Consider the following 22,999-nt stretch of genomic DNA (forward strand, 5'->3'; position numbering starts at 1 on the left):
TTTATGGAAAGAAAAGTATTTTAGGTACCCCCTTCTTTTTTTCATCTTTGCTCAGGCAATCTATGTGGAGCATTGGAAGTTCATCTTTTGTCCTGACATGTAGACTGTGTTAAGGAGGCTATCACACATTCCATTTGTTCTTGGGGCCTGTGTGATTGCATGAAACTCAAAGAGGGATAAAGGAGAGGAGTTGTCATCAAATGGCATTTTTAATCTTACCAGGTGTTTATAAGTAAAAAGGTAATTTCCATGTACAAAGGTAGTTGTGGCATGTGACTATGCCTCAAGTAGACATTGTAAACTCACCAGATTGAATGTTCTGTCTCTCTGTTATTATTCTGTTTTCCAGCACTTCATTGTAAATATGATTAAACATTTAATTGGATACTCAATTATTTCATGGTCATCCCTTTCTCTGAGATGTAAGTTTTTCGAAGGCAGGTGCTAGGTCTCTCCTGTTGATGTGGTTTTCCTAGGGCTCAGCACAGTTTCTCCCATGAAATTGGCCCTGAGTTAATATTCATTGAGTGACTAGGGGAAGAACGCTTTTTTTGCTGGTGGGTTCCCTCCCTGTACAGCCTCTTGGTCCAGGAACCTCCTGGACCCTGTGATCTGAGCTGTGCTAATCACAGGGCCCTCAGCACAGTGGTCCAGATCCAGGAAGGCTCAACCATGGGCATGTCTTTGGAGTGCCCCCCAGGACCACAGAGTTGACTGTGCTAGCAGAGGACCTAGTCTTAAATATCTCATGACATATATAATTAATTAAAGCATTGTGTAAATTGGGGTGAAATAAAAGGTATATGAAATTCAAATGGAGATTAAGCCACTTTATATCTATTTTAATAATTGTTTAAAACATACATTAAAGAAACCATAAGCTTTGCCTTTCAATAAGAAGATACTAAACAAAATGTAAATTTAGAGCTTGCTAAGAGTATCCTAACTCTACATATTCTGCTGGTGACAGTATAACCAGGCATAGACTTTCTAGCAAACCATTTTGTATAAGGTATATCAAAAGCCTTAAAATATTCATCTTCTTCAACCCAGCAGTTTTATCCTGGGACTCTTTCATAAAAATTCAGACAAAAGTTATAACCAAAGATGTTTATTATAGCTTTACAGTAATAATTTTAAAAGTAGGAAATAACTTTTCTAATAACGGGATATTTAATTAAAATACCAGTGTAAAAAAGAGTAGAATATTAGGATGTCATTGAATCAAATTAATTAAATTAACGGTATCATTAAAACTTTTACACATAGTTTGGATCAGTGAAAATTATTTGATGAAATGGGGAAATGCAGGCTGCAAAATATATACAGAATATATTCTCAAGTATGAAAAAACACATATAAATCTAAAAAAGACTGTAAACAGTGTTATAGACTATTAGCGGTGATGCTTTCAGGATGTTAGAAAGGTGGTTTACTATTTTTTTCTTGGTATTTTTTTCTGCTTTTTCTAAAAGTGTAATTGTATTTATAAACATATATTTTATAATCAGTTTTTAAAAGCTTTGCTTTGGTAAGTTTACTTTTAAAATTCCAAATTTATGTCTCTCTGTGAATCTCTGGAAGGAATGAAGATGTAGGAGTGAGTCTCTTCAAAAAGAAAAAGGGGAGGAGAAAGAGAGGAGGAGAGAGGCTCAGTTGTTGAAGGAAATATTCTTTTGGTTTTGGGAAAGATCATGAGGGAATCACAATTATAAAATAGGAAGACATTCTAAGTGTCCACACTCTTTTTTCCCCCTTGCTGCTAAGCCGTGAATGAAGAATGTCTTTAGCAGAGGCTGTGGGAAGTGGCAGCCACATGACAACTTGAAGGGAGGAACGTATGGTCACAGCTGCTAGGGGTTGTCATGGTCTTTGATATTAGAAGGCTTTCAGGTAGAGGTCTGTTTTGATGAAAGGGTGAGCTAAACAGACTACAAACAGACAGACACCATAGGATGATGTTGGCGAACCAAGGCTAGGTCAAGAAATAAGAGCTAACATCGATGGTGCACCCACCACGTGCCAGACACTTTTCTGAGTGTTGGCATGTGTTAATTAATTCCTTTAATCCTTGTGACAAACCCATGAGCTGGGTGATATTACTATCCTCATTTTAGACATTAATAAATGGAGGCATAAAATGTTAAGTAATTTGCCCAAGGTCATAGGACTAGTGGATAAATCGGGAATTGAATCCAGGAAATCCAACTGAGAGCCTTTGCTTTTTCATCATGATCTAACCCCTCACTGATAAGAGTTCTGAACAATCGAAAGGTATCACATTAGTCCCAGGTGTTTGTACTCCCATAGCCTTGAGACTCATTCAGTAGGACAAGAAACTGCACTTAAATAGAAAATAGTATTGTAAAAGGAAATAGCTAGAGTTCCCTTAAGACCCATTTAATACTCATTTGTTAAATAAATATTTATAGAGGGTAGGATGCCCTGGAAGGAGTGATAAAAGACCTACTCTAGAAAGACAGACAGACAGATAAGTAAGTAAATGGTGAAGGGCACTGAGAGCCCTTGGTGGACTTACACAGATTGATGTTATTACAGGGGTATTTTAGAGAGGACACTTTGACCGTCTGAACAGTGGATAGAAGCCTATAGGGAGACAGATGTGGAAGTAACATAGCAATCAGGTCAGATGTATTGAGGGCTTAAAATGCAGTCATCTGAGTTGGATGGAAAAGATAGAATTGGTGACTATATAATAGTTGGGGGTCCCATCAGGAAAGAGGTGGTACAGGCTAGCTCTGGCAATATAGGCATGACTTACAGAGTGTGTGAGTGGGGATTGAGCAGTGCCCTGAGGTTGGTAACATCAGGGGCGAGGAGGCTTTACTACCTCCAAGCCTGATGGGCAGCAGGAAGGGATGGTTATTAGAACCCAGAAAGAGCTGTGTGGAAAGGGAATTGTGATGGGATCTGGCCTTATGTCCAGGATACGGTCAGTCCATGGTGACCCCACAGGGAAGGAGGAGGGAAATAAATAAAGTACCTTCACTCTCCTGCCTCTTTCCAATCTCTGGCCAGTGCTCACCAAAGGCCAAGCCCAACTGGCAGCCAGAGGTCAAGGGAGCTCTATTGTTCATGTTGCATAAGTCAGTCTCGGGCATATGCTTGGAAGCGGGGAGTGATTCTGGATGGAGGGGCATCTGGAAGATGTCTGGCTCAGTAAGCACTCACATATGATAGTAATGTGGGGGGCAGGGGCAGGGCATGGAATCTGCCATGAGCCTCAGGTTTTTCGGATGGGTCATTATTTCTAGGTCCCGAAATAGGGAATATAGGAAGAGGTACAGAATGAGGATGAACATGATGTGTTCTGCTTGGAACGCAGTTTTGAAGTGCGTGTGACAAATTCATGTAAGACATCTAGTATGTAGTTATTGTATGCTCAGCTAAGAAGAGAAGGTGAGGGATAGGGAAAACTGATAGTTACCATGAGTTATACAGGTGAGAGCTAAAACCATGGTGAGGCAGTTGGGGAGGATACGTAGCGTGATTTAAAGTGATGACTAAGGGCTGGGGGATCTCCAATCTTTAAAGATACGGTGGAAGCAAAGGCAATCAGAAGAAGTTTCCAAAGACACACAGAAGCTTCCAAATCCATCTTAACCTGGCCTCTTCCTATATGCCTGGATCCTTGGGTTTGTATTTGTTTTTTATGGACTCCTATGGTTCCAAGGGTAGAATGTAGAGTGACTGGGATTGTAAACTGAGAAGTTAAAGACCTGAGCTTGTCTCCTGGGCCTCGGAATAGAACCGCAAATGCTGACCTTTCCTCTTAAAGCCTTCCTTACCTTTCTGGAAGAGCACTCTTTGACTACATCTTATCTCTTGGGGTGTTTTCAAGGATAAATGAGATAACGTCTGTAAGGCCCCTGGAGAGGAAGTACCAATGTAGATAAGCACATGGTCGGGTATTTTTAGCCAAGAGTGTTGGGTGTTCAGGACGTGCCATTCAGCAATTCCTGGAGCCTTGAAAAGGAAAGAGAAAGGGGTGGGGAGACAGGGAATCAGAGGCATACAACAAATGTTGTTTTTCGAGAAATCCCTCCCACCCCGAGTGTAAGAATCCACGTCAAAGGAAGCAAACACCATGTGTAGATAAAACAGGAAGGTGACAGGTTTGCTTGCTTGCAACTAAGACAGGGTGATGCCAAAGGGCTAGTCCTGGCAGCTCGTTCGCTCTAGGGGGCGGAGGTCCAATTGCCGGCTATCCCACTGATAATGAAAGCAAGGTTAAGTGACTCTCTGTCCTGTACAGAATGGCAGGAAACATCTTCATCACCCATGACTCTTGGAGAGAGTGGTGGGGAGTTGCAGGGGGTGCATTTCCTGCCAAGATTCCAGAAAGGGTGCTCACCCTTTATGGAGGTATGAGCCTGCTGACCCAACACAAGCAAGGCTGCAGAACAAGCGTAGGACTCGGCCCACCCCTTTCAGTCCATATCTGCTTCATAAGCACAAAGCCTTTGGAAAGTAATAACAGGAACCTTGGAAAGATAAGTTACTTGGAGAAAGGTCTTAGACGAGTTCACCCAGCTGCCTCATCAGTGCTCTTTTCCTTCTTTCCATGCTGCAGAGAGAATCTTTATTTCGAAATGCCATGCATTGGAGAAGACAATGAAGTCTGAGTGCCTGTTATGCCGCAGGTTCTGCCGAGGAGAACACTTGATATACATCATGTCATTTAACTCTCTCTACAAAACTGTAGTTTAGGTGTTATGGATGCATCTTTATAGGTAAGTAAGCTGAGGCAGACATTCAAGGTCGACTCCCAATAGCTAGATCTGGGTCCAAGTCCTGTCTCTACTATATATAAGCAGCATGGTATTTGGGAAGTAATTTAACCTTTCCAAGCTCAGTTTCTTTATCTACAAATCGGAGGATATAACTTTCATCATAGGATTATTGTGAAAGTTAAATGAGATAGGGCAGACAAATTTTGAATTTAGTATTATATTATGTCTATGTTTTTCCACGACTACCCTGTTAAACTCAGAAACCAAAAATGACACCGAGTACAATTAAGATGTTTGTCTCAAGCTGCTTTGCCCTAAGCATTCAAATTTATTTCAGAGTAAAATGACTGGGAGAGTATAATTTTATTTTGAACATGGTCATCTTGTTAGTTTTTGTTTTCTTAACATGGAAAGAGTATGCCCTCTGTAGACACCTTCAGAGATATCTAGACACGTGTTTGTTTTTTTTTTAACATCTTTATTGGAGTATAATTGCTTTACAATGGTGTGTTAGTTTCTGCTTTATAACAAAGTGAATCAGTTATACATATACGTATGTCCCCATATCTCTTCCCTCTTGCATCTCCCTCCCTCCCACCCTCCCTATCCCACCCCTCTAGGTGGTCACAAAGCACCGAGCTGATCTCCCTGTGCTATGCGGCTGCTTCCCACTACCTATCTATTTTACGTTTGGTAGTGTATATATGTCCATGCCACTTTCTCTCTTTGTCCCAGCTTACCCCTCCCCCTCCCCGTATCCTCAAGTCCATTCTCTAGTAGGTCTGCGTCTTTATTCCGTAGACATCTGTTTTTCGATTGTGTAAGATTATCCCTTGGTTTGTGAAGGAGCGACAGACAGAACATATTGTGAGGGCTCTGGGGATGAAGCTCACATCACATCCTCCAGATCTCACATGTTGAGTGGTTTAGTATCAAGGCAGCAATCACCTGCAAGATAAAGGACTGGAAGATACACAATTTCCTTAGAAGATGGGAAGGTTTTAACCACATGAAGCCATAAAACTTTTGTGTTACCAAAGACCCAGTTCTCCTAATTACAAATGAAGGAATTAGGAGCCAAGTCAGTCCAGCTCAAATTCTAACAGCCAGCTAAGTGTAGAACTAGGACTGGAGTCCCTCACCCCTAACGCAAGGCTTTTTCTACTTCATCATACTCTCCTTCTTGCATTTTACATCTCTTGCGTCTTCTCTTAGTTGTTCCTCCCCCTTTTCTGGGTATTTTCCCCCTAAAACAGTGGACGCGGTTTGCAGTAGTGCCTTCCCATGGGAAATGTTCATAAAATATTTGTTACGAGGATGAACAACAGCATACTTGGAGGCATTTTATTCCAATGTTTTCTCAAATCTCTGACCGGCTCTTCCTCTCTGGTTTGGGTTTGAATCAGTTAGTTCAAATAGTGTAAACAGCAGTTCACTTGGAGTTAGAAAATGAAGAACAATTGCTCCTTTAAAAAAAAAAATGTTCCATCCTTCCTATATTCTCAGGATTGACCCTCATTTGAGGAATATTAAATATTACAATTGTCATCAAGTGCAGGCATTGACACCCTCAATGACAAGTCTCCGGCAGCGAATGCTTCTCTCCAATGGAGAATTAGATGAAGTGACAGGGTTAATTCCCAGTGGGACACAAGGCTTTGGTGATGTGAAGCTATTGCTCTTCTGGGAGACACATCAATTACTTGCCTGACAGTCCGAGTGGAGTGGAGGAAGGGTTTCATCTGTGCTTAGAATATTACTTCCTTTCAGCACTTACCAAGGCCTTTGATGTTCTTCACGATGTCAGTGGGAGGAAATCAAGGTGCCTTCTTCCAATCCAAATTTGGAAATTCCATTTGGGTGAAGTTTGCAAATGATTGGGTAGAAATGAGCTCCTAACATGAAAAGGAAAGACCAGCATCAGCGTACCCCGTGTAACTTGAGTCTGTTCTTCTGGAAAACCTCACCAAGCTTCATCAGGCACAGAGGGAATTGTCAGCCTATAGAGTGGAAAGGTTAAATGAGTTTTATCGTCTTCTCACTAAAATGACAATTCTCCTGTCAAGTTTCATTTGGGTGATAAATGTCATGGTGGGAAGCCCACAGCCTTGCTCGTCAGCCTGCCCACGAGATGGCCAAGTGGAAGGACATGGTGGGGAGTGGGGAGAGAATGGCAAATACCTCTCTGGGCTCTGGAAGAAGGGTCTCACCTGACGGTAACTGAGAGGTCACTGAGCTCCAAACGTAGCTGTGTTGAGTTCCAGACCAACCTCTGCCATATCAATGTATATCCGTATCAATCTATGTCACCCACCACAGAGAAACCATTGACAAAGACAATGAGGGATCCGGAAGTCTGGATACTGCCATCGCCATCTTCGTTGATTTCCTTTCACAGATTCTCTGAGTATTTACACCAGATATAAAATGGTAACCCAGATTCCAAACAACTGTAATCTGTGAAATCTCTCGTTGGTGAACATGTTTTTTTTCAGTAAGGAAGGGCTGGTTAATGCTTAATATGAGCCAACTTCATAGGTAATACTCAGTAAATTTATGTGGAATGAAAGAAGTTAATTGAACCTAATGTTGTAGACTTTTGATTCCTTCCTTTAAGACCTTGCTACTCAAAATGTGGTCCCCAGATCACCAGCATCCTCATTATCTGTGCAATTGTTACCAAAAGTGCCAAATCTCAGGGCTCACTCCAAACCAACTGAATCAGTATCTGCATTTTAGCCAAGTCCTCAGGTGATTGGTACATACATTAAAGTTTGAGAAGCTCAGCTCTAAGACACTGTGCCCATGGGTTGGATGATTTCCACCAGGTCAACGGTGGTGCCTTTTACGTCTTTTAATCTTAATGATAAAGAATCTCCCAGACCTAGATAACTGAAAGAAGCTGGTATCTCTATAGCAGGAAGCCCACTTGCATTCTTTTCTAGAAAAAAATAGTGTAGCTTCTAAAATAACTTAATGATAAATCTCTCACTCCTCCTTTCAAATATTATTATTCTTTATGTAACAACATGCCTTAGTCCCTTAAAAAGGTTTTGAGCTCCTTGAAAGTAAGGATCATATTTCAGTCATTTCTATATATCTCTGCATTTTACACATAATAACAGGTTTTAAAATACTTGTTTAATAGACTCAAACCTCCAGGTAAAAATAGATATTCTCTCTCATTGCGCTACACACTCTCTCTTCGAAACACTAATCACCATTTGTAACTATGTATTTCAGTGTCTACTTCTTTAATGTCTTTACCCCCTCCTAGATACAAAAAAAACTATATAAGGCTAAGTTTGTCTCATTCACTTTGCTGCTATGTGTGCCAAATAGATGAATGCCCAAAGGTAACAAGCCTACATTTAGATGTTTCAAAGGCCAATCAAGCCATGATTTGCCTTTCTACTTTGAGAAACAAAAAACTTCTGTATATACAATCTTTATGGAAAAATCTTATTTACGCAAGAATAATTGTAAGAATGATCAACCCCGGTCAGTTTCCACCCACTCGACTGCTTAGCAGATTGAAAATATCCATCGCCTCCCTGAAAGCCCGAATTTGGACTTTTCTTTCTCCATCGAACTTCATCTTCAGAAAGAAATCGTTTTCATTTCTCTGAAGTAGAAACTCTCAGTTTCAAGTCCTGAGAACTGTCGGTTTTCTTTTCCTCTCAGAACTACCCTCCTCAAAGAAAACCCTCCTGCATCCCCGACCTGCAGCGGAACCTCAGTCCCCCAACTCCTCTGCCCTCCAGCCAGCCCTTCGTCTCCATTTTTGGCTTCTCTATTGGCCCATGAACCCCTTCCTCTGGTGTTCTGAGACTCTGGGGTTCTGAGTTCTGAGACTTTGTTTTGGGGGGTGTGTGTGTGTACGTGTGTACGTTGCTCTGTGTTTTGTGGTGTTTTGTTTGCAGCCTTTACCATCTGTGGGTGTTTTCTCGATCTGCAATGGAACCACTGACTGTCAGCAGCCGCTGCTGTTTATGCACTTCTCTGCAAAAATGGCTTCAAGCGTTACCTTGCCTGCTCCAGTTTGGGGCAACCACAGTGATGAACAGGCACGAACCCCTTGACACATGCACTTCACCTCCCCGGCGGGGCCGATAAGATCAAGCGTGAAGGCGGTGAGCGGTCTGGCATCCTCAGTGTGCTCTGCACCGAGGTGATGCTGAGCCCCATACACGGGGCTGCTGGTGGTGCCGGTCTCCCCCGGCGCCCCACACCTTCCCCCAGCTGGTAAGAGGCACGCCTGAGTTTCCAGGGGGGGCGGGCCTGAGGGTGCATTTCAGACCCAGAAAAGGGCCTAGAAAAACTGATACCTTGTCACTTTCGTTGTTGATGTCTGTCCTTGGCTATTTCTCCTCCTCTGCTAATAACAATAATCAAGACAAATTTCCCACGTGGTGAGTGTTTATACTGAACCAGGTTCTGGGCTGAGGCGTTTACAAATATTCCCTCCAAGCCACGTCTCTGCCTCTGAGCTCGCGGGCAGAGTCACACACACATCATCATCTAAAGCAGAGGGAGGAGGGCCGGCCGCCCCTGCAGCCCATTCGGGGGCTGGTGCAGCTGGTGGTATTTCTGATAGGATATTCAAGCTTTTATTTTTCTTCTAATAAGGATTCTGTCTGACTCCAAAGAGACAAGTAACCCTTGATTGAGGCAGGATTAGATAGTAATCGTGTTGTGGGCAGGAATCATTTGGATCTAATCTTTATGACAAAAAAGACATACTCAGTAAACTCTAACTGACATGGCCTGATGGTGCAACACTCGATATTAGGAAGCTGACAACCCCGGACACAGGAGCCCGTGGAAATCACTTGTACTTAGGAGAAGACATGGGATCCAGGGCTAGGTGTGGTGGACGCCTCAGGGACTTTTGTTCAGTTGAACTGAGGATAGTAGGTGGCGGGGATTTTTTTCACAGATGAGAAAATCAAGGCAAAGAGCAGAAAGTTGACTGGATCAGGGATACACAGTGAGTGTATAAAAGAAAGTTGTCATGGCAAGGGAACTGTGTTTCCCCTAACTCTATAAAAGACGTCTATCCATGAGATGAAGTTATTCATTTTAATTTTTTTTCAGAAAGATGCTGAAAAACAAAATTATCAAAGGTCACACAGAAGCGTAGAGAAATGCCTTTATTGAACATCTACAATGTTCTAGGTTCCTTAACTTTGAATTGAGGTATTTTGCACTTTGTTTCATAGATGGAGAATTTAAAGCTTGAAGAGGGTGAGTAACACGTCCAGGGTCACTAGACAATAAGTAGTGGGGTCGTCACGGGGATGATGCTGTGTGTGACTGTCACTCACGCTGCCGCCCCACGTCTGAAATGCAAAACAGACAGACAAGGCTCTAACTCAGCCTGATGAGAGCTCGCAACCCATAGCAGGGCCTCTGGTCATCCGCGTCCCAGCCTGAGAGCTGGGCCCTCTTTCCTGGGCATCTTCTGGGGCTGGGAAGCTGCAGCCATTCCCACAGGGGTGTGCTGAGGCCTTTCATCCATTGGCTACAGCCACCTGCTTCTTTCCAGGCTGAGCCACTGTCTTCAGGCACAGACGGTCGGTCCAGTGTGCATGTTTTCACCTTTGGTCCCCAGAGTCAGAGAAATACCGTGCTCCTGAGATGACCCTGTTTGTAACTGTGGAAGCATCCCCTGCCCATCCTCCAAAGCCCCAAGATATCCACCAACCATTGCAGCAGCCCCAGTAGCAGCAAGAATGAAATCAGGGGTCCATAAACCAGGCAGAATAATCTTCCAATTCTAAAAGAGAACCAAGGAAGCAGGAGGAGTGGTGGGCAGAATTCTGGAAGCCATATGGTACTGCTGTACCCCAGAGCCCAGGAAGGGTAATTTGGAGATACTTAAGGAAGTCGCTATGCCTCTATCACTGGGCTCATCCTGTGAAGGGCAACTCTAGCAAAGGGGAGCCTCGTCCTGAGATTGTTGCATTGATTTCTTGTCCCTTTCTCCTTTGGCCTGGGGGTCACTTGGCAGTTGGCCTATTTCCCTCTTTCTAGACTGCCTCCAAATCTCAGAATCCCAGATTCCAAAGTTACAAAGATTGATCACCTTAATCAAAGTCATGAGATTCTCCAAAGGAGTTTTTGTTTGCAAAAAGGGTCAGAAATTACTGGTCAGGAGGAAAGCGGGGAGAGAGCACAGGGGCATCAATCACCCCACCTCCACCGTTTTCTCTGAACACCCAACTTGTTCTGGTCACAGTTTCCTTTGCTTCAAGCATAATAAGAAAGAGGATAAGAGCCATTCACACACACATGAAAGAGGCGTCAGTTTTGACTGTCCCTCAAATGCCACTTTCCTCTTTCCTCTCAACACTCCTCCCTTTCAGAGGAGTGGAAACGTTGAGTAAGTTATATCATTTCCTGGCTTTCAGAAGTTTAGTTTGAGTCATCCTAGGGCCAGAACTTTATTCAAAAAATTTGAGCTGCAAAAAATGCAAGTCTCACCCCCAAGGAGGGTGGCCATTCAAATATTTTAGGTCAGGATGGTCTTGTTTTATTCAGTCACAGAGTTTCAAAGCTGGAGAAGCCCTTAGAGTCTGTCTCTTCTAATTCTGTCTCTTGACAAATGGTAAACAGAGGTGCGGAGAGGGAAGTGGCAGGGATTTTGTGGGGGGGTGGGGGAACGGTCTGCTCTCTGGCCTCAGAGCTCCCAGCCTCACGCGCCCAGGACCATTAGGGCAGCCTCTTTCTTTCTCGTTATGGAGTGTAGCATCCAAACAGGAAGGCTTTACAGCAGCCCGGCAGGACTGTATGTTCTCGTCACCCTCTCCTGCTTGTTGTTCTTGTATTCGGTTACAAATCTGGCTCTGACCCTTGTTGAAAAGGGTCATCGAAAGTGGGTGAGGAAAAAGAGAACATCGGCTTGGTCATGACCCAATCAGCCCATGGTTACTAAGTTTCTCAGGACTGGAGCCTTTTTTTACAAGGTCAAGAAGTAGAAGTGGAGGGAAAGTAGAAAGGATCCAGGGAAGGGGTAGACAGCTGGCCACACCATTAGTTCCAGGGTTACACACAACCCCAGGGGCCTGTGTTAAGCTCACAGCCAAACCCGAGCATGGTGGCAAAACAATACCCACAGAAGAAATTGGTTGCCTAGGAATTCCAGTGTAGATTTTATTCTGCCACTGACTAAAAGGGACAGGAAGAAAGAAGATAATTTGAAAAACAGTTGTTAGGAATGTCCTAAAATAGTTGTTCTTAAATTTTAGAAGTTATTAAAAATGAGGCTTTTTATACCCCTATAGCTCCACTCCAGATATTCTGATACAGTTAAGTGTGGAGGCCAGAAATATCTTTTTCTTGTTATTGGTGGTGATGGTGTTCGTCCAATCACCCAATAATTTTCTTATGGTTATTTTTTTCAATAAACATTTAGCGGGAATAATTTCAGATTTACAAAAATGTATATAGCATCAGGAATTCTATACACCCGTCATCCCATTTCCCCTAACGTTAATTTCTTTTTTTTTAAAGTTTTGGTAAAATACATATAACATACAATTTACCACTTAACCACTTTTAAGTATCCAATTCAGTGGCATTGAATACATTCATATGGTTGTACAAGCATCACCGCCATCCATCTCCAGAGCACTTTGATCTTCCCCATCTGAAACTCTGTACCCATTAAAAAGCAACTCTCCATTCCTTACCTGCCATCCCCTGCCCTGCCCCAACTAGCTCTCTGACACACCACCATTCTACTTTCTGTCTGTATGAATTTGACCATTCTAGGGACCTCATATAAGTGGAAATCATACAATATGTGCTGTTTTGTGACTGGTTTATTTCTTTCTTTTTAAGACTGAATAATAATCCATACACACACACACACACCACATGCTGTTGTTTATCCATCCTTCCATCAATGGACACTTGGGTGGTTTCCACCTTTTGGTGATTGTAAATAGTGCTGCTATGAACATGGTGTACAAATATCCGTTTGAGTCTCTGCTTTCAATTACTAATTATTTTGGGTATGTACGCAGAAGCCTAATGTTAATTTGTTACATAACCATGGCACGTTACTATTCACTAACCTACAGACTTTCTTCAGATTTCACTGATTTTTCTGCTAAAATACAATCTTTTAGTAAGCACCCCAGGAGACTCTGGTTCACTGGGCCAAGGTTTTAGAAATAGTGATTTTTTTCAAATGATGGATTTAGTCCAGGAAACAGTGCTGGCTGTTGGAGAGAAAGTTGGCCTTACACTGAGGGTTTGTATGCTGAATCTTGTCTTGATTCACTGCCTTTCACTGGGCCTAATGTTCCCCAACTTTCAAAGAAGAATGATAGAATAGACGTCTTGGAGTTATCTGGAGCATTCTAGAGAGAAGGAGCTCTTGGATGTAAAGTTGTTCTCCAGGTAGGAATTTCCAGACAGCAGCTGACAAAGGAGAAATTGGTCAGAGTTTCTGAAATCTTAGAAGCAGATTCAATAACAGAGAAAAGCTTTGAAAGGACTACGAAGGGGGGTGAGGTTCTCTACCCCTTGTTTGTCTGGTATTGTCAGAACACAGGGTCCATTCAGACAAGTGACATCTGCCTTCTGTCATCACAGAGGACAGAAACAGAAGAAATGCACTTTGGCTGCTGTACTTTGTACTTTAGACTTGAAGCACTTCTTGATATAACAGTGGGTGACCCAAATCTTTAGTGCCCTGGTTCTGCTTTCCCAGGTGAATGAATCTGCTGTGGTTTCCCAAGTAACTAATGCTAATTTTATTTCTTCATTTACCCAACACACATTTATTAAGAACTAAGCATGTACCTGAGCTTTACTAGGCAATGGGGATGCAGAGCTTGCTTACAAGAACCTCTGCCCTCCAAACACATGCAGGCCAGGGGAAAAATAAGGACACCTCTAAGTACACTGGAGAGCAGTGGTTATTTCAAATTGCAAATGATTTTTGCATGAATTAAGTGTGGTTTTGACTAAATGTCAAGAGTTCTAGGATCCTTTGACGGCAACATTGGGTACTTACAAAGCAGCATGGGAGTATTTTCTGTAGGAACCAGCCCAACATAGCCCTATAGAATGGAGCCTCTAAAGGCGAGCGTTGAGACTAAGTATAGTGGGGAAGAGTATAAAGGTCTATAAACGTGTGAAGCAGCTTCATTAAGACTGCACCAGGCATGTGCTATTCTTCAAGCATCATTTCAACTCAGTCTTCTCATGAAAAAGATGTTGGAGAAAATGTAAAATGAACCCAGGGTCGGTGGACTTCTTTATGATATTGCCCTGGATGTAGTATAGGAACGTGCCATTCATGATGGAAGCACATGAAGCCAAAAACGGGCAACCCAAGAGACTTCAAGGAAGTATTGAAACAGGAAAGCAGGGGATTTCAGCAAGAGAGGAGGACCTGGGCTGAAATCTGGTTTGGATTCTATTAATATCAGTGGCTTGGGAAAAGCCCTAGAGGGCCCTTAACAAAGGGAGAGACGGTCATGACCTCAGCGCTAACATCTTTACATCTATTCAGAGAGGTGTCAATTCCTGGGGACCCCCTGTGGCAGCCCTGACTCAGAAAGAAACTCACCAGCTACTACATCACATCATCTCAGACCACTTCCTGAAGGGCTTTGGGTTTTCCCTAGAAGGCTCTTGTTCATGTACAGATCCTGCCAGGAACAGACTGCAGATCAAGTGCCAGGCGGGCCAGTTTGAAACTGAGGCCTTCTATATAATAAATATATACAACACAACACATAAGTAAAAGATAGCTACAGAGATAAGAAAGAAAAAGGACAGAAGTCATACCTTCCTGTATGTGTGTGTTCATATATACACACATACACATGTAGACACACCCATACTCACAACTTATTTAGCATCTGTGCCTTATAATATACATGTAAAATGTAGATTCAGAAGTAGAAAAATAACACCTCTAGAAGGGGGAGAGAAAAAAGTCATTCCATGACCTAGGTCAGGCTTTCCCAACTTTCTGTGCTTCAGGATAATTACGCAAAGGCCGAATTCTGTAATCAAATAAATTTAGGAAATGTTGGATAAAACAAATTCAAACATTGATTGCTGGACCTCTTAGGGTGGTTAATATGCTAATGGAATTGTAAATCTCTTTTCTCACACTCGTTGCCATTAGATGTGTTTTGTGAAAAGCATCTTCAGTAGTGATCTACAGGGCATCTCTTTGGGAAATGCTGACCTAGGCTGATGCAGTTGCTTTATTAGAACATTAGCTCTGCCTGGGATCCCTGGCAGGCAAGGCAATTAAAAGAAACATGATGGGTTATAGTTTCTTCATCAAATAAAAACCTAGTTTTTTCATATTCTAAGTTAAAATGATTTTTTGGATGTAAGAAGGTCGTTGAACTACATAATGAATTATCTATTTAACAATGGCTTAATGGAAAATGTAGAACAATAATAATTATATAATTAATTATAATAATAACATTACTACTATTATTATATTTTAACTATATTAAATGTTGGACATAAGCCAAGGACATAGCCTGAAAACTTAACTTAGGAAATGACATTTTGCATGGGGGGAAGGAGAGTAGGCCTGTTGCTTTCTGATAATCCTATTTGATAAAAATTATTAAGTTTAGAATACCTTGAACTCCTTTTCCTTGAACACTCATTCATTTATCTATGATTTAGATAGGAGTTGAGATTCAACAATTTACATTTCAAATCTGTAGCTGGGTCCAGAGCTGCTTCCGGACTGAAGGAATAATTTCCACAAGCTTTTGATACTGGACATGCAGATGACAAAGTTTGGGCATTCTATTAGGCTTTTGAGAAAGTGGCCTCTTCTTTCACCAAATAAAAGGACTTCCAACCCCTCCGAGGATGAGCCCTGGGGAATCCTGCAGGCAAGACCAAGACTCTCTCAAGAGCCATCTTAGATTTGTTCAAATGCTCAGAGAGGTGCTTGAGTGGATGTACAGATGAGTAACCATAACACTATGGCATCAGAGTTAAGGAAGAAAGACAGCTTCCCTTTTTGGATGGCAGAGTTTCGTAGAAAGTAAAAAAAAAAAAAAAAAATGTAGAGTATCTTCATCACAGCTGTCTTATCCCCTTGATCTCATTACTCCTTATTAGCACAAACCATTCAGGACAGTTAGAGTGAAAGTCCTGATAAGGAGGAAGTCATCACTTTCAAACTAATCTAGCACATCTGTCTTGAGATGGCGATAAACAAAGAAGGTCTAATTATTAAGTAATCAATAACATTGATCTGTAATTGGAGATACAGCACTAGTTCCTCCCTGACTACCCCTCCCACCACCCCTACCACACACACACACACACACACACACACACACACACACGCACACACATAGGCCTTAACCAAGCAGGGTCTGGTTCTTTTTTTTTTGGTGTACCCATTGTACCCTGTGTTTCTCTTTATCAGAGAATTTACCACATGATGTTGAAATTAACTGTTTATGTGTTCACTAAACACAAAAGGTTGCACTCTTCAAAGATAGGCTTAATATATTATCATTTTAAAACTCTACTGACCAGTGGAAAAAGTACTTACAAATGTGTTGAGTACATTACCTCTAGACAAATTCCTTGGACACTCATTTATGCCATGCTTACTGATGAACTTGACAGGTGTTTTCTTTTTTGATTTAATCCACTCTTTTTGGATGAGTAGCCCATGAGAAAAGAAGTTTCTTAGTCCAGACTATAAAATGGAGATAACACCTCTAAAGAACCCACATGTATGTTTTAGGAGGAATATAATTCTGAAACATAACAAGAATAATAAAGAATTAAGACAAACTAGGTCACTCTCGTTTGTGAATTCAGTGATTATGTGCCAGATAATGGACAAATAAATAATCCTTTTACCATTATCTGACTCCAAAGCCCACTCTATGTTCGACCAAAATTCCTTTGTTTCATATCTGGGAAAGAAAGAGATTAAAGCTCCATGTAAAATGAATTCATTTTCTAAAACCTTCCTTCCTTACCTGCAAATAATATGAACTCCTTCAAAGAGGATTAAGAGACTGGGCTCTTTACGTTTTGATTTGCATCCTTAAATTGGCCCCCTTAAAAATATTTTTAGGCGTTGGAATATTATATTCAAGGACAGCACTCTCCAATACAAATATAATTGACCCGCATATGTAATTTAAAATTTTCTAGTAGGCTTATTTAAAAAGTAAGAAAAAACTTTATTTTAAGAATGTATTTGGTTTAACTCAGTACATCCAAAATGTTATCATTTTAACATGCAATTAATATAAAATTATATTATGAGATATTTTGTATTCTTATTTTTGTACGAATTCTTTGAAATCCAGTGTATACTTTATATTTACAGCACATCTCAATTTGGACGGGTCACATTTCAGAGTTCAACAGCCACATGTGCAGGTGGTTACTATTTTGGACAGTGGCAGTCTGTAAAACCCATCACATCAGAGAAAGCTATCTGTTTTTCTTATGGTATCTATGGTTTTGTTGAGAAGATATTAGTACCCGAATTGGTGGGTCTAATTGTGCTGAGTTGAAATATAGTATCTGATAACAAATATTTATTGAGTTCTTAATGTGTTCTAAGCTTTGTTCTAGGCACCGAGAATGCAGTTGTGAACAAAAAAGTCAAAATTTCCTCCCTCATGGAGTTAACATTCTATCAGTAGGAGACAGACAATAAAATAGACAAACTTATTTAAACGTTAATAAATGGTAAGGAAAAAAATTAAAGTGCGTGAAGAGGAAGAGAGAGTATTGAGGCAGGAATTTAAGGTTTAGAAATAGCTGCCAGGCAGTCTCACCGAGAAAGTAATGTTGGGTTAAAGACTCTCACACTGGCAAGATTTCAGGAACATCATGGTCTTGGGTAATTTTCAATTTTATTTTAGTAAAGAAGATTGATGATGAAATGTATAAATTGATCTGATTTAACTTTTTTAATTAAAGAGTTGTATATATCTATAAAACTGAATGAATCAGGACAAAAATTATTTCATTCAGTAAATAGCTTGTGAAGGATAACCACATGCTAAGTGTTGGGGATGCAATAATGAGTAAGACAAATAGTCTCTTCTCTCCTGGGGTTTGTATCCTAGAGAGAGTATTAATGTATTAATTAAAGACTTATGCTGATAAATATGTAATTAAACATTGAGATTGGTGCCATGAATTCATACCACAAAGGGCCCAAACCAGACCTGAGCTAGAAAAAAACGGATGCCCGAGCTCCCTGAGCCAGGACTAAAGGGGGCAGTGGAAAGAGTGTTCCAGGAGGGAGGAACAAGATGTGTCAGTGCTCTTGGCAGTGAAGTTAAGAGTTGAAACTATAGCTTGTCTGGCCAGGGTGAGGGGACAGTTCTACCAAAATGAATCTGAGATTTAGGCCGGGATCCATAGGGATTTGTAGACCATGTTACAAACTTGGTTTTCATCCTAAGAACAGTGGGATTCCGTGGAAGATGATTCGTTTCTTTTAAACATTTGAGGTCTTATAGAAGGTAACCTGATATGATTTTTGTTTTGAAACAGTCACGATGGCTGCAGTAGGGGGAATGGACTGGAGAGTTTGCCAGAGACCCGTGGGTAGGCGCCTGGCCTTGTCCCCAGGTCAGGACCAGAACACACATCCCATGAGCTCAGACAACCAATTCCTTGGGAGGAAAGAACCCATGGACTTTTAGACCCCGTGACCCTTCAGGTGGTGTTGATGACGGACAGTCTAAAGATCTGAGCCCTTGAAAAGCAGCTGTTAGATGACTCTGTAGGACAGGGCTGTTTTGTAAATGGTAATGTTAGTGAGACACAGATGGGACAGAGTTCTAATCAGAGGAAGTGTCGAGATAACGTAAAGGGAGTGTTGGCTGCTCTGGATCATATTATACTGGGCAACTTAGAATCTTACGTATACGGCGCCTTATAGATTGTAGAAGGCACCCCTAGCCTTACATATAGATTAATGTGTTTTGCAGGTTTCAATTCTGCTTACGATGGCTTCCTATTTTTTTTTTTTATTATTAACGAAAGTGAGTATAGTACAGAAGACAGTCATTAACTGTTATCTCCATTTTTAAATTGATTACTTTGGGTCCACTATTATAAAAATGTAAAGCTGTTAAGATTCTTGGAAAGTTATGGTTGATCAATGCACTTTTTACATTATGCTGGTGCAGGTTACATTCAGTGGCAAAACCGAATCCATTCTAAAAACTTATAAGAGATAATCTAATGTTTTCTTACAGCCTAATAGGACAGAGGACAGGGATTAAGAAGACTTTTATATTAAAATATTTCTCTTGAAACTTTCCATTGATTGAACATAAGCTGAAAATGATGCCATAGAGTTCTGAGTAACTTGATAATAGAACATTTCTTATACAAGAAATCTTATTGGGGAGATTAACAATGATAGCTAAGATTTATTGAATACTAACTAGGGCTAAGCTCTCCTCTATGTCTTTATATATAACCTTCACAATAAACTTACAGTGTAGGCACTGTTGTTATCTTTACAAGAGAAGCAGACTAAGACATACAAATATCAGGTAACTTGCCTCAAATCATGAGCATTATACAAGCTGGGCATTGTACAGAGCTGGGATTTAGACCTTGACTGTGTGATACAGGAGCTCATGGGCTGCTGGTGCCCTCTCTCCCAGATTAGTGTTTTCTCCCTTTAGACTCGTGAGCATAACGTGAGTTACCCCACCGTGGCTCACAAGAGAGTGTGTGTTTTGAACTAAGATGGTGTTGAATTGATGCCCTGCATAACTGTGGACCCAGAAACAGTTGTGGAGTGTCTTTAAAGTTCTACTTTCCAGGGTGTCCTTGAACCAAGCAAACTCACTGCATTTTCTTGTTCATTGGCTCCTTTTGGTGATACCCAGTCCCAAACCTCACCTATTATAAAAATAGCACATGCTGGGAGCAGGTGTGCTTAGGATGCGTACCTGAGCTCTCCCAGGCTTTCTTCAATGTGCAAAGACAAATACCCTTATATAGAGCATTCCTTGTTCAGAGCCCTAAACCCTTTTTTTTCCATCTGCTTGTTAGTTTTCCTAAGCTAAATGCATACACTGTACCTATAGGATATTTTCTAATTAAAATGATTCCAGGCTATTTGTTTTATTTGAAAACTTAGGCTTGTATGATGCTTATATCAGTGTACAGAAAGGAAGAATTTCTCTGAAAGTCCTGTAGGGGTATGTGGTGATGGGGCAAAAAACACTGGGTTTAGTCAACTAGGACAATTCACTAAAAAAGAGTTTCAGGCAGAAAGAGACCCTCTACAAGTTAAAATGCACAAGACTATCAAGGACCTCATTTTACCCCTCTTCTTCCCTTGGGAGGGACTTTAATTAAAAATTCCACGTAACTGAATTTTGATTAAAAATGCTTAAGTTATAGGAAAATCCCCAAAGAGTAGGCAAGCCAAGACAGGCAAAGTTACAGCCCCTTTAATTGCACCATGATAAGTGAGGCTAGAGACCAATGAAATGAAAACAGGGGGAGGTACTGACCTCACCAGATAGCATGGATTGAACTTCTAGCCTCAGTCTGTCCAGAAGATGAAAGTGTCAGCAGCTGTTCAAGGCCAGAGCCAAGAGCAAGACCTGAGTCCAAAGAGGGATGGAGCCAGTTTCTGCTGGGGCTGCTGCCTCCTTTTTCTAAACATTCATTAAACAGAGTCATTCTGTTAATGGTTCATCCATCACTCTAGAGATAGCGAGATGATGCAAACGCTGGTGGAGAAGTGGTTCTTCCTCACAGGGGTGCCCATTTACGCTCTCCTCCTCCCTTCTCACCACCCAGCCTTGTCCCACTTTTCCTCATGGGCTTCCCTGATTAGTTTCTCATAAAGTAAGTCCCCTACATACGAACCTTCAGGTTGTGAACTTTCAAAGATGCGAACGTGCATTCGCACGTCCAATTGTGTAAGTTAGTTCACATGTCTAGAGTACATTGTCATGTGCATGAATCCACTACAAGTGGTTGTGCTTTTATGTACTTTACTGTACCGTACTGTGTAGGGTACAGTAGTACAGTATCTTTATTTCAAGCCCAGGATGTCCGGAAGCAAGCATAAAAGCAGCGGTGATGTAGCTGGTACTACTGTATTTTCAAGGTACCGTACCGTAAGATTAAAAATGTTTTCTTTATTTTTTGTGTTTGTTTGTTTTTTATGTATTATTTGTGTGAAAAGTATTGTAAACCTATTACAGTACAGTACTCTATAGCCAACTGTTGTTAGTTGGGTACCTAGGCTAACTTTGTTGGACTCACAAACAAATTGGACTTACAAATGCACTCTCAGAACAGAACTCATCTGTATGTAGGGGACTTATTGTATTTGATTCTTGCCACTGACCGTGATGAGCAGGTCATCAGCACTCATTCCCTGTAGACAAAGGGCCCACAAACACCGTTACAGCAATTACATCCAGGGCTCCCCTTCAAAGCTGCATCCACTGCCTTTGCCAGGCCTGTTGGCTAAGGAAGGGGAGGCCCCTGGGGTGGGAGACCTGAGGCCACAGCTATTTTCCATGTTCACATCATAACTGTTACCCTTCTGTCCCCTCCCATTTAGGTCTTCATTTCATTTCTATTTTCTCTTCTTGTCCCTTGCTGGGAATTGCTCTGTGTAATTGGGCAACATTTTGGTTTCTCCTAATGAAGGAGTAGAGGAATGTAAAGGTGGAAAAAGGTGGAGGTGCTCAGGTATTAGCTTCTAGGAAACAGCAGAGACTGTGGAACAAGACCTCTAGTTCCATCACTGCCACTTTCTCCCACTTTAAGTTCCCTGCCTGTTATGGAAAATTGTTTTTTGGAAGAACAGGGTCATTTGACTGTTTTGGAGGTTTTTTTCACAAAAAAATTCACATTTTCATTCACAAAAAATCCATTTAAAAAACCCCCATTGACTGTGATGATGGCTAAAAGGCATTCCCGGTTCTAAGGGACCAAACTGAAAGAAGCTGAGGGCAATTTTCAAAGGGCCTCTGGACAGTATAAGACCTGCTGAGGCAAAAGGAAGGAAAGAAAAAAAAAGTTTACATAAAGAGTGTGGCAGGACTTCCCCGGTGACACAGTGGTTAAGAATCTGCCTGCCAATGCAGGGGACATGGGTTTGAGCCCCGGTCCAGGAATATCCCACGTGTCGTGGAGCAACTAAGCCTGTGTACCACAACTACTGAGCCTGCGCTCTACAGCCCATGAGCCACAACTACTGAGCCCACGTGCCGCAATTACTGAAGCCCATGCACCTAGAGCCCATGCACCACAATGAAGAATAGTCCCTACTTGAGAGGCAGACAGCAGAAGCAAGAAGAACTACAATCCTGCAGCCTGTGGGACAAAAACCACATTCACAGAAAGATAGACAAGATGAAAAGGCAGAGGGCTATGTACCAGATGAAGGAACAAGATAAAACCCCAGAAAAACAATTAAATGAAGTGGAGATAGGAAAGCTTCCAGAAAAAGAATTCAGAATAACGATAGTGAAGATGATCCAGGACCTTGGAAAAAGAATGGAGGCAAAGAGAGAGAAGATGCAAGAAATGTTTAACAAAAACCTAGAAGAATTAAAGAACAAACAAACAGAGATGAACAATACTATAACTGAAATGCAAAACACACTAGAAGGAATCAATAGCAGAATAACTGAGGCAGAAGAACGGATAAGTGACCTGAAGACAGAATGGTGGAATTCACTGTTGCAGAACAGAATAAAGAAAAAAGAATGAAAAGAAATGAAGACAGCCTAAGAGACCTCTGGGACAGTATTAAACGCAACAACATTCGCATTACAGGGGTTCCAGAAGGAGAAAAGAGAGAGAAAGGACCCGAGAAAATATTTGAAGAGATTATATTCAAAAACTTCCCTAACATGGGAAAGGAAATAGCCACCCAAGTCCAGAAAGTGCAGAGAGTCCCATACAGGATAAACCCAAGGAGAAACATGCCGAGACACATAGTAATCAAATTGGCAAAAATTAAAGACAAAGAAAAATTATTGAAACCAACAAGGGAAAAACAACAAATAACATACAAGGGAACTCCCAGATTACAATTTCTTCTCAAGTGAGCAAGGAACATTCTCCAGGATAGATCACATCTTGGGTCACAGATCAAGCCTCAGTAAATTTAAGAAAATTGAAATCATATCAAGCAACTCTTCTGACCACAACACTATGAGATTAGAAATCAGTTATAGGGGAAAAAAGTAAAAAAA

This window comes from Eubalaena glacialis, chromosome 10, assembly GCF_028564815.1.
Source record: "Eubalaena glacialis isolate mEubGla1 chromosome 10, mEubGla1.1.hap2.+ XY, whole genome shotgun sequence".
NCBI classification, from domain to species: domain Eukaryota; kingdom Metazoa; phylum Chordata; class Mammalia; order Artiodactyla; family Balaenidae; genus Eubalaena; species Eubalaena glacialis.